We start from the raw sequence: 13,142 nt of genomic DNA on the forward strand, positions 1-13,142 counted from the left end.
TAACCCTAACCCTAACCCCTAACTCTTAACCTTAACCCTAAGCGTTAACTCTCACGCTAACCTTTAATCCTGACCCTAATCCTAATCTTCAACCCTAAACCTAACACTTAACCCTAACCCTGTACCAAACACTAACCCCTCATCTTAACCCTAACCGTAAACCTCAACCCTAAACCAAAGTGTAACCGTTAAACCTAAGAGTAACCTTTAACCCTAACCCTAATCCCTAACCCTAAGCCCTCACCCTAACACTAAACTTGATCCTTAACGCTAACCAGAATCCTAACCCTAAATCTAATTCTCAGACTTCTTACTCTCTTAGAGTTTAGAAAGCCTGCAATCCTCCCATGCCATGCGTGAAAGGAGGCTCTACCACTGTGTCCTGCATGAAACCCACGGGCCCATACCCAGAGTATGATAGAGTGGGTTTCCGGGTACAATCCCAGCCCCCTAAACTCCCCCCGCCCGCCTAATGCAGACACGGCCCGTGCGCTAAGCATAAACAATACCTTTAACAGATAACCCTAACCCTGAACATAACACCCAACCCTGTTCCTATTTCTCCCCTTAACACGTAAACCTCACCGTGCGCCTACCTTTAACCTCTTATCCTAACGTTAATGCATAACCCGTTTCCTGAGAATAATCCCTATCCCATAATTCTAACCCTATCTCCTAGTCATCACTGTGACACCTAATCCCTAACCCTAATTCTAAACCGCTAACCCTAACCGTAACCCTACCTACAACCCTAACACTGACAGTAACCCTTACTTCTAACCCCAACGCTATGCCTAACAAAAACCCTAACACTTCACTCTAACCCTTCACCCTAACCCCTAAGCCTTACCCTAACCCTTAACCCTAATCCTAATCCTAACCATTAAACCTAACCCTAGCTCTTAAAGCTAACCCTAAACCTTACCCTCACGACTAGACCTAACCCTGACACTAACCTAACACCTACCCCTAACCAGAACCCCTAAAGCTAACCCTGAACCCTATCCCTAACCCTAGCAGTAAACTTTAACCCTAAACCTAAGCCCAACCCGTAACCCTAATCCTATCCTTTTACCCTAAAACTAACCCCTAAACCTAACCCCTATACCTCACCCTAACTCTAACCCCAATCCTAATTCTAACCATACCCCTTCATAAAACACTAACTCCTAACCGCTAACCCTAACACTAACCAAAAACCCTAATCACTAATCCCTAACCCTAGGCTTAACCTTTACCCTAACCATTAACCCTCACCCTAAATCTTAACCCTGACCCTAACCTTAACCTTTAACTCTAAGCCTAACCCTTAACCCTAAAGTAAGGAAGACCCTTAATGCTAATGGGATCCCTTATCCCTAACCCTAACACTACAGCTAAAAATAACCCTAACCTTGGATCCTTAAACCTAACCCCTAACACTTACTTTAACCCCAAACCCTAACCCTAATCCTAAGCATTAAACCTAACCCTATCTCTTAACCCTAACGCTAGCCCTTACCCTAACGCCTAGATCTAACCCTAAATCTAACCTACCGCCTAATCCTAACCTTAAGCCCTAATGCTAACTCTAACCCTGAACTGTAAACCTACCCGTAACCGTTAAAACTAACCCTATCCGTGAACCTTAACCCTGACCCTAACCATTACCCGCACCCAAACATTTAACCCTGACCCTAACCCTAATCCTTAATGCTAACCCTAACACTAAACCCTAACCCTAAGCCCAACACTTATCCCTAATCCTATCCCTTAACCTTAACCCTAACCCTAATGCTACCCCCTAAACGTAACCCTAACCGTGACCAGTAAACCTAACCCTAAACTCTAACACAAACCATAGCACATAACTCTAACCCTAAAACTAACCCTAACCCTAACCCTAACCCTAAACCCTAACTCTTAACCTTAACCCTAAGCGTTAACTCTCACGCTAACCTTTAATCCTAACCCTAATCCTAATCTTCAACCCTAAACCTAACACTTAACCCTAACCCTGTACCAAACCCTAACCCCTCATCTTAACCCTAACCGTAAACCTCAACCCTAAACCAAAGTGTAACCGTTAATCCTAAGAGTAACCTTTAACCCTAACCCTATTCCCTAACCCTAAGCCCTCACCCTAACACTAAACTTCATCCTTAACCCTAACCAGAATCCTAACCCTAAATCTAATTCTCAGACTTCTTGCTTTCTTAGAGTTTAGAAAGCCTGCAATCCTCCCATGCCATGCGTGAAAGGAGGCTCTACCACTGTGTCCTGCATGAAACCCACGGGCCCATACCCAGAGTATGATAGAGTGGGTTCCCGGGTACAATCCCAGCCCCCTAAAATCCCCCTGCCCGCCTAATGCAGACAGGGCCCGTGCGCTAAGCATAAACAATACCTTTAACAGATAACCCTAACCCTGATTATAACACCCAACCCTGTTCCTATTTCTCCCCTTAACACGTAAACCTCACCGTGCGCCTAACTTTAACCTCTTATCCTAACGTTAATGCATAACCCATTTCCTGAGAACAACCCCTATCCCATAATTCTAACCCTATCTCCTAGTCATCACTGTGACACCTAATCCCTAACCCTAATTCTAAACCGCTAACCCTAACAGTAACCCTACCTACAACCCTAACACTGACAGTAACCCTTACTTCTAACCCCAACGCTATGCCTAACAAAGACCCTAACCCTTGACCCTAACCCTTCACCCTAACCCCTAAGCCTTACGCTAACCCTTAACCCTAATCCTAATCCTAACCATTAAACCTAACCCTAGCTCTTAAAGCTAACCCTAAACCTTACCCTCACGACTAGACCTAACCCTGACACTAACCTAACACCTAACCCTAACCAGAACCCCTAAAGCTAACCCTGAACCCTATCCCTAACCCTAGCAGTAAACTTTAACCCTAAACCTAAGCCCAACCCATAACCCTAATCCTATCCTTTTACCCTAAAACTAACCCCTAAACCTAACCCCTATACCTAACCCTAACTCTAACCCCAATCCTAATTCTAACCATACCCCTTCATAAAACACTAACTCCTAACCTCTAACCCTAACACTAACCAAAAACCCTAATCGCTAATCCCTAACCCTAACGCTTAACCTTTACCCTAACCGTTAACCCTCACCCTAATTCTTAACACTGACCCTAACCTTAACCTTTAACTCTAAGCCTAACCCTTAACCCTACAGTAAGGAAGACCCTTATTGCTATTGGGATCCCTTTTCCCTAACCCTAACACTACAGCTAAAAATAACCCTAACCTTTGATCCTTAAACCTAACCCCTAACACTTACTTTAACCCCAAACCCTAACCCTAATCCTAAGCATTAAACCTAACCCTATCTCTTAACCCTAACCCTAGCCCTTACCCTAACGCTTAGATCTAACCCTAAATCTAACCTACCGCGTAATCCTAACCTTAAGCCCTAATGCTAACTCTAACCCTGAACCCTAAACCTACCCATAACCCTTAACACTAACGCTATCCGTAAACCTTAACCCTGACCCTAACCATTACCCGCACCCAAGCATTTAACCCTGACCCTAACCCTAATCCTTAATGATAACGCTAACACTAAACCCTAACCCTAAGCCCAACACTTAACCATAATACTATCCTTTAACCCTAAGCCTAACCCTAACCCCTAACGCTAAACCTAACTCTAACCGCAACCCTAACCCTCAATCTTGAAACTTACCATTAACCCTGACACTAACCCTTAACCCTAACCCTACTGCTAATCCTTATCCATAAGGCTAATACTGAAGCCTAACCCTGTGCCAAACGCTAAACCCAAACCTTAACCCTAACCCTGAATCTTAAACGTAAACCTAACTGTAACTGTTAAACCTAACACTAACATTTAACCCTAACACCTAACCCTAAGACTCCACCCTAACACTAATCTTCATCCCTAAACATTACCATAATCCTACCCCTAAATCTAATTCTCGGACTTCTTGCTTTCTCAGAGTTTACAAAGCCTACAATCCTCCCATGCCATGAGTTAAAGGGTGCTCTGCCACTGTGTCCTGCATGAAACCCAGGAATCCACACCCAGCGTTCAATAGAGTGTGTTCCCGGGGACAATCCAATCCCCCTAACCCCCGCCCGCCGCCCAGTGCAGACAGGGCCTGTACGCTAAGTATAATCACTGCCCCTAACAGATAACCCTCACCCTGAACATAACACCTAACCATGATCCTATTCCTAAACGTAAACCATAAACCTCCCCGTAATGCTAACTTATCCCCTTAAATTAACGTTAATGCATAACACCCTGAGAAGAAGCCCTATCCCATAATTCTAATCCTAAACCATAGTCATAACCATAACACCTCATCCCTATTTCTAAAATGAAAACCCTAACTTTCACCCTACCACAACCCTAACCCTAACCCTATCCCCTAACCCTAAGCCCTCACCCTATCACTAATCTTCATCCCTAAACCGTGCCGTAATTTTAACCCTAAATCTAATTCTCAGACTTCTTGTTTTCTCAGAGTTTTGAAAGCCTACAATCCTACTAAGCCATGCATGAAAGCCGGCTCTGCCACAGTGTCCGGCATGAAACCGAGAGGCCCATACACTGCGTGGGATGGAGTGTGTTCTCAGCGACCATCACAGACTCCTAACTTCGCCTCCTAGTGCATACAGGGCCCATGCCCTAAGCATAAACCCTACCCATCACCCATAACCCTAACCCAGAACATAACACCTAACCCTGATCCTACTGCTCACCTCAACACGTAAACCTCACCGTAACCCTAAGTTCAACCCCTTATCTTAACGTTAATGCATGACACCCTGAGAACAAGCCTATACCGTAATTCTAACCCTAACTCCTAGCCATAACCATAACACCTAATCCCTAATTCTGAAACGCCAACCCTAACCTTAACCCTACCAACACTAACCCTAACCCTAACTCTTAACCATAACACTAACCTTTACCCTAATGCCTAGAGATCTAAACCCAACACTGATCTACAGTTACACAAACCCTACCCTCTAATGCTAACCTTAAACCTGAACCATAATCCTAACCCTTAACCCTAACCCTATCCCTAACCCCCTTACCCTAACTCTAACTGTTAACCCTCACCCTAACCCTCAACCCTGACACTAAACTTAAACCTTAATCCTAACCATGCGTGAGATGAGCCTCTGCCTTTGTCCTGCATGACAGTTGAAGCCCAACACCCAGGGTACGATGAAGTGGGGACCCAGCCTTGTTCCACACCCACAGTCCCCCGTACATTAGACAGGGCCCGTGCCCTACCACACACCGTTAAACGTAAGCCCTAACCCTATCTCTAAACCAAACCCTTAGTAAGCCCTGAATCTAACTCCTAACAGTAACCCTAATCCCTGACCCTTACTCTTGCCTCTCACCCTAAACCTAAACCCAACCACTAAACATAATCCTAATCTCTAACCCTAACAGTAATCCTAACCCTAATTCTAACCTAAAACCCTAACCCCTAAACCTAATCCTAGTCCCTAACACCTAACCTTACCTTAAACCCAATTCCAATTCTCAGACTTCTTCAATTCAAAAACTTAAAAAAGCCTACAATCCACCAATGCCGTGTCTGAGATGAGGGTCCGCCCCTATGTCCTGCATGACAGGCAGGCGCCAATGCCCAGGGTACTATGGAGTGGGGTCCGGGGGTCTGGAGGCTTGCTAAACTCCAGTTTGGAAGAATTGCTATAGTCATATATAGGGATGCTTACATTTACTGATAGAAAGCAACTATTGGTGTGTGATTTGTAGGCTTGCCTTACTCTAGTTTGGATGAAGAAGCTGAATCATATATAGGAATATTAGCTTTGAGTTAGAGGAAGCATCTATGGGGGGTGCTTTTTTGGCTTGTTAAACTCTGGTTTGGAAGAAGTTCGAGAGTCTTACATAGGAACGATATCATTCATTCAGAGAAAGCAATTATAGGGAGTTGGTTTGTAGGCTTGCTAAGCTCTAGTTTGGAGGAAGGCGAGAGTCATATATAGGAACGCTTACATTCACATAAAGCGTCTACGGGGGGACGGTTTCTAGGCTTCCTAAACTCTAGCTTGGAAAAAGAGGACAGTTATGTATAGGAACTCTCGGCGGGGGATTTGTGGCATTGCTAAAATCTTAGATTGGAAAAGTTGCGAGAGTCATACATAGGAATGTTAACATTCACTCAATGAAAGCAACTATAAGGGGTGCTTTCCAGGCTGGCTACACTCTAATTTGGAAAAAGTGCGACAGTCATATATAGGAAGGCTTATATTCACTCAGACAAAGCAATTATGTGTAGGTGTATAGTAGGCATGCTAACTCTAGTTTGGAAAATTTCGAGAGCCATGTATAGGAAAGCTTACAGTAACTTAGAGAAAGCAACAAACTGGGGTGGAGTGTAGGCTTGCTAAACTCTAGTTTGGAGGAAGTGCCATAGTCCTATATAGGAACGCTTAAATTCGTTCAGAGAAAACAGCTGTCGGGGATTGGTTTGTAGACATAACTCAAGTTTGGAAGAAGTGCGAGAGACATATATAGGAATGTTTACATTGACTCAAAGAAAGCAACTATGGGGAGTGTTATTTTGGCATGCCAGATGCTAGTTAGGAAGAAGTACAAGACTCATATATAGGAACGCTTACATTCACACACCGAGGGCAACCACGGAGTAGTGTCAGGTAGACATGTTAAAGTCTAGCTTGGGAGAAGTTCCAGAGTCCTATATAGGAAAGGTAACAGCCACTTTGAAAAAGCAAGTCTTGGCGGGTGGTTTGTAGGCCTGCAAAACCCTGTTTTGGTTGAAGTGTGAGAGTCATATATGAGAACGCTTACATTCCCTCAGAGAAAGCAACGATGGGGTTGTTTGTAGGCTTACTAAACTGCAGTTTGGAAGAAGCACGAGAATCACATATAGGAACACATACATTTTGACGCACTGAAAGTAACTATGGGGTGGTGTTTTATAGGCATGCTAAACTCTAGTTTGGACGAAGTTTGAGAATCACATATAAGAAAGCTTACAGTCACTTAGGGAAAGCAAATCTCTGGGTGTGGAAAGTAGGCCTGCTAAACTCTATTTTGGTTTAAGAGTGAGAGTCATATATGGGAAGGCTTACATTCCCTCAGAGAAAGCAACGACAACGTGGTGGTTTGTAGGCATACTAAACTCTAGTTTGGAAGAAGTGGGAGAATGATATATGGGAACGCTTACATTCACGTAGAGAAAGCAATTATGGGGTGGCGTTTTTGTAGCCATGCTAATCTCTAGTTTGGAAGAAGTTAAGGAGTAATATATAGGAAAGGTTACAGTCATAGAAACCAACTCTCGGGGGATGTTTTGTACACCTGCAAAACTCCAGTTTGGAAGAAGGGGGAGAGTCATATTGGGGACCGCGTGCATTCACTCAGAGAAATCAACGATGGGATTGTGATTTGTAGGCATAGTCAACTCTAGTTTGGAAGAAGTACGAGAATCGTATATAGGAACGCTTACCTTCACACAGAGAAAGCAACTATGGAGTGATGTTTGTATGCCTACTAAAATATAGTTTGGAGGAAGTTCGAGAGTCATATCTGGGAAGCTTACAGTCACTTAGAGAAAGCAATTCTCGGGGGTGTTTCGTAGGCCTGCTAAACTCTATTTTCAATGAAGTGTTAGAATAATATATGGGAACTCAGTGAAAGCAACGTCGTGGTTGTGGTTCCTAGGCATACTAACCTGTAATTTGGAAGAAGCAAGAGAATCACATGTAGAGCCGCTTACATTCCGGCACCGAAAACAACTATGGGGTGGTGTTTTGTAGGCTTGCAAAACTCTAGTTTGGACGAAGTTTGAGAGTCATATATAGGAAAGTTTACAGTCACGTAGAGAAAGCAACTCTCTGGGTGTGGAATGTAGGCCTGCTAAACTCTATTTTGGTTGAAGTGTGAGAGTCATATATGGGAACGCTTACATTCACTCAGAGAAAACAACGTTTGGGTGGTGGTTTGTAGGGCATACTAAACTGTAGTTTGGAAGAAGTACGAGAGTCCTATATAGGAACACTTACATTCACGCAGAGAAAGCACTTATGGCGTCAGGTTTTGTAGGCATGCTAAACTGCAGTTTGGAAGAAGTTGGAGAACCTTATACAGGAATGATTACCATCACCTAGGGAAAGCAACTCTCGGGAGATTGTTTGTACACATGCTAAACTCTAATTTGGATGAAGTGTGAGAGTCAAACATGGGACCGCTTACATTCCCTCAGAGAAACAACATTGGGCTGGTTTTTGTAGGCATACTAAATAGTTTGGAAGAAGTACGAGAATGATATTTGGGAACGTTTACATTCACCCAGAGAAAGCAACTACGGGATGGTGTTTTGTAAGCATGCTATAGTTTGGAAGAAGTTCTAAACCTGAACAGTCACTTAGAGAAAGCAACTCTTGGTGGGTGATTTTTAGGTCTGCTAAATTGTATTTTGAAAGAAGTACCAGAGTCATATATACTAATGCTTACATTCATGCAAAGAAAAAACTATGGGGTGATGTTTTGTGGGCATGTTAACCTGTAGTTTGGAAGAAGTTGGAGAGTCTTATTTAGGAAAGCTTACAGTCACCTAGAGAAAGCAACTCTCAGGAGATCCTTTCTTGGCCTGCTAAACTCTACTTTGCATCAATTGTGAGAGTCAAACATGGGAATGCTTTCATTCATTCAGAGAACGCAACGTTTGGGTGGTGGTTTGTAGGCATTCTAAACTGTATTTTGGAGGAAGTACTAGAGTCATATATATGAACGCTTACATTCAGGCAGAGAAAGCCACTCTGGGGTCGTATTTTGTTGGCATGCTAAACTGTGGTTTGGAAGAAGTTCGAGCGTCTTATATAGGAAAGATTACAGTGACACAGAGAAAACAACTCTCGGAAGTTTATTGGTAGGCCTGCTAAACTCTAATTTGGATGAAATGTGAGAACGCTTGCATTCATTCACTCAGAGAAAGAAACATTATCGTGATGGTTTGAAGGCATAATAACTGTCGTTGGGAAGAAGTAGGAGAGTCATATATATGAACGGTTACATTCACGCAGAGAAAGCAACTGTGGGGTGGTGCAGGTATGCATGTTAATCTGTAGTTTGGAGGAAGTGCGAGAGTCATATCTGGGGAAAATTACAGTCACTTAGAGAAAGGAACCATCTTGGGCTGGTTTGTAGATCGGCTAAATTCTATTTTGGAAACAGAGTGTGAGTCATATATGGGAACGCTTATGTTCACTCAGAGAAAGCAACCACGGTGTGGTGTTTTGTTGGCATGGTGTAGTTTGAAAGAAGTTGGAGATTCTTATATAGGAAAGTTTACAGTCACCTAGAGAAAGCAACTCACGGGGCGTGGTTTGTAGGCCTGCTAAACTCTAATTTAGATGAAGTGAGAGAGGCATATATATGAACGCTTATATTGATGCAGAGAAAGTAACTATGGGGTGGTGTTTTGTAGGCATGCTAAAACATAATTTGGAAGAAGTTCGAAAGCAGACAGTCACTTAGAGAAAGCAACTCTCGGCGGTTCATTTTTCGGTCTGCTAAATTGTATTTTGAAAGAAGTACCAGAGTCATATATACAAACGCTTACATTCATGCAGAGAAAGCAACTGTGGGGTGGTGTTTTCTAGGCATGCTAAACTCTAGTTTGGACGAAGTTTGAGAATCACATATAAGAAAGCTTAGAGTCACTTAGCGAAAGCAAATCTCTGGTTGTGGAATGTAGGCGTGCTAAACTCTATTTTGGTTTCAGAGTGAGAGTCATATATGGGAAGGCTTACATTCACTCAGAGAAAGCTACAATGATGTGGTGGTTTGTAGGCATACTAAACTCTAGTTTGGAAGAAGTAGGAGAATGATATATGGGAACACTTACATTCATGCAGAGAAAGCAATTATAGGGTGGATTTTTTGTAGCCATGCTAATCTCTATTTTGCAAGAAGTTAAAGAGTAATATATAGGAAAGCGTACCGTCATTTATAGAAACCAACTTTCGGGGGATGGTTTGTAGGCCTGCAAAACTCTACTTTGGAAGAAGGGGGAGAGTCATTTTGGGGACTGCGTACATTCACTCAGAGAAATCAACGATGGGGTTGTGGTTTGTAGGCATACTAAACTCTAGTTTGGAAGAAGTACGAGAATCATATATAGGAACGCTTACATTCATGCAGAGAAAGCAACTACGGAGTGATGTTTGTATGCCTACTAAACTATAGTTTGGGGGATGTTCGAGAGTCATATCTGGGATGCTTACAGTCATTTAGAGAAAGCAACTCTTGGGGGGGTGGTTCGTAGGCCTGCTAAACTCTATTTTCAATGAAGTGTTAGAATCATATACAGGAACGCTTACATTCACTCAGAGAAAGCAACGTTGGGGTGGCCGTTTTTGAGCATACTGAACTCTACTTTGGAAGAGGTACGAGAGACATATACAGGAACGCTTACATTAACATAGAGAAAGCAAATATGGGGTGCTGTAGTGCAGGCATGCTAAACTATAGATTGGAAGAAGTTCGAAAGCTGACAGTCATTTACATAAAGCAACACTTGGCGGGTGATTTTTAGGTCTGCTAAATTGTATTTTGAAAGACGTACCAGAGTCATATAGACAAACGCTTACATTCATGCAGAGAAAGAAACTATGGGGTGATGTGTTGTTGGCATGCTAAACTGCAGTTTGGAAGGAGTTCGAGAGTGTTATATAGGATAACTTACAGTCACCTAGAGAAAGCAACACTCGGGACAGCTTTTCAAGCCTGTAAACACTAATTAGCAGCAATTGTGAGAGTCAAACATGGGAACGCTTACATTCACTCAGAGAACACAACGTTTGGGTGGTGATTTGTAGGCATCATAACTGTAGTTTGGAAGAAGTAGGAGAGTCATATATATGAACGGTTACATTCACGCAGAGAAAGCAACTGATGGGTGGCGTATGTACGCATGTTAATGTATACTTTGGAGGAAGTTCGGGAGTCTTATCTAGGGAAAATTGCAGTCACTTAGAGAAAGCAACCATCGGGGGCCGTTTTGTAGATCTGCTAAATTCTATTTTGGAAGAAGAGAGAAAGTCATATGTGGGAACGCTTATGTTCACTCAGAGAAATCAACGATGGGGCAGTGTTTCGTTGGCATGCTAAACTGTAGTTTGGAAGAAGTTCGCGAGTCTTATATAAGAAAGCTTACTGTCACCTAGAGAAAGTAACTCTCGGCAGATTGTTTCTAAGCATGCTAAACTCTAATTTGCATCAATTGTGAGAGTCAAACATGGGAACGCTTACATTCACTCAGAGAACGCAACGTTTGGGTGGTGGTTTGTAAGCATTCTAAACTGTATTTTGGAGGAAGTAGGAGAGTCATATATACGAATGCTTACATTCACGCAGAGAAAGCAACTCTGGGGTCGTATTTTGTTGGCATGCTAAACTGTGGTTTGGAAGAAGTTCGAGAGCCTTATATAGGAAAGATTACACTGACACAGAGAAAACAACTCTCTGTAGTTTGTTGGTAAGTCTGCTAAACTGTAATTTGGATGAAGTGTGAGAACGCTTGCATTCACTCAGAGAAAGAACTTTGTCGTGGTGGTTTGTAGGAATAACAACTGTAGTTCGAAGAAGTAGGAGAGTCATATATGAACGGTTACATTCACGCAGAGAAAGCAATTGTGGGGTGGTGTATGTAATCATCATAATCTGTAGTTTGGAGGAAGTTCGAGAGTCATATCTGGGGAAAATTAGAGTCACTTAGAGAAAGGAACCATCTTGGGCTGGTGTGTAGGTCTGCTAAATTCTATTTTGGAAAAAGAGTGAGAGTCATATATGGGAACGCTTATGTTCACTCAGAGAAATCAATGATGGGGCGCTGTATTGTTGGCATGCCAAACTGTAGTTTGGAAGAAGTTCGAGAGTCTTATATAGGAAAGTTTACAGTCACCTAGAGAAAGCAACTCACAGGAGGTGGTTTGTAGGCCGCTAAACTCTAATTTGGATGAAGTGAAAGAGGCATACATGGATATGCTTCATTCACTCAGAGAAAGGTAAGTTGGAGTAGCGGTTTTTAGGTATACTAAACTCCAGTTTGGAAGAAGTACGAGAGTCATATATATGAACGCTTATATGGACGCAGAGAAAGCAACTATGGGGTGGTGTTTTGTAGGCATGCTAAAATATAATTTGGAAGAAGTTCGAAAGCAGACAGTCACTTAGAGAAAGCAACTCTTGGCGGTGGATTTTTAGGTCTGCTAAATTGTATTTTGAAAGAAGTACCAGTGTCATACATAAGAACGCTTACATTCATGCAGAGAAAGCATCTGTGGGGTGGTGTATTGTAGGCATGCTAAAATCTAGTTTGGACGAAGTTTGAGAATCACATATAAGAAAGCTTAGAGTCACTTAGAGAAAGCAAATCTCTGGTTGTGGAATGTAGGCGTGCTAAACTCTATTGTGGTTTAAGACTGAGCATCATATATGGAAAGGGTTACATTCACTCAGAGAAAGCAACGATGGTGTGGTGGTTTGTAGGCATACTAAACTCTAGTTTGGAAGAAGTAGGAGAATGATATATGGGAAAGCTTACATTCATGCAGAGAAAGCAATTATGCGGTGGATTTTTTGCACCCATGCTAATCTCTAGTTTGGAAGAAGTTATATAGGAAAGCGTACACTCATTTATAGAAACCAATTTACGGGGGATGGATGGTAGGCCTGCAAAACTCTACTTTGGAAGAAGGGGGAGAGTCATATTGGGGACCACGTACATTGACTCAGAGAAATCAAGGATGGGGTTGTGTTTTGTAGGCATACTAAACTCTAGTTTGGAGGAAGTACGAGAATCATATATAGGAACGCTTACATTCATGCAGAGAAAGCAACTATGGAGTGATGTTTGTATGCCTACTAAACTATAGTTTGGAGGATGTTCGAGAGTCATATCTGGGTAGCTTACAGTCATTTAGAGAAAGCAACTCTCTGGGGGTGGTTCGTAGGCCTGCTAAACTCTATTTTCAATGAAGTGTTACAATCATATACAGGAACGCTTACATTCACTCAGAGAAAGCAACGTTGGGGTGGTGGTTTGTAGGTATACTAACCTGTAATTTGGAAGAAGCAA

The sequence above is a fragment of the Eulemur rufifrons genome, chromosome 5 (genome assembly GCF_041146395.1).
Source record: "Eulemur rufifrons isolate Redbay chromosome 5, OSU_ERuf_1, whole genome shotgun sequence".
NCBI classification, from domain to species: domain Eukaryota; kingdom Metazoa; phylum Chordata; class Mammalia; order Primates; family Lemuridae; genus Eulemur; species Eulemur rufifrons.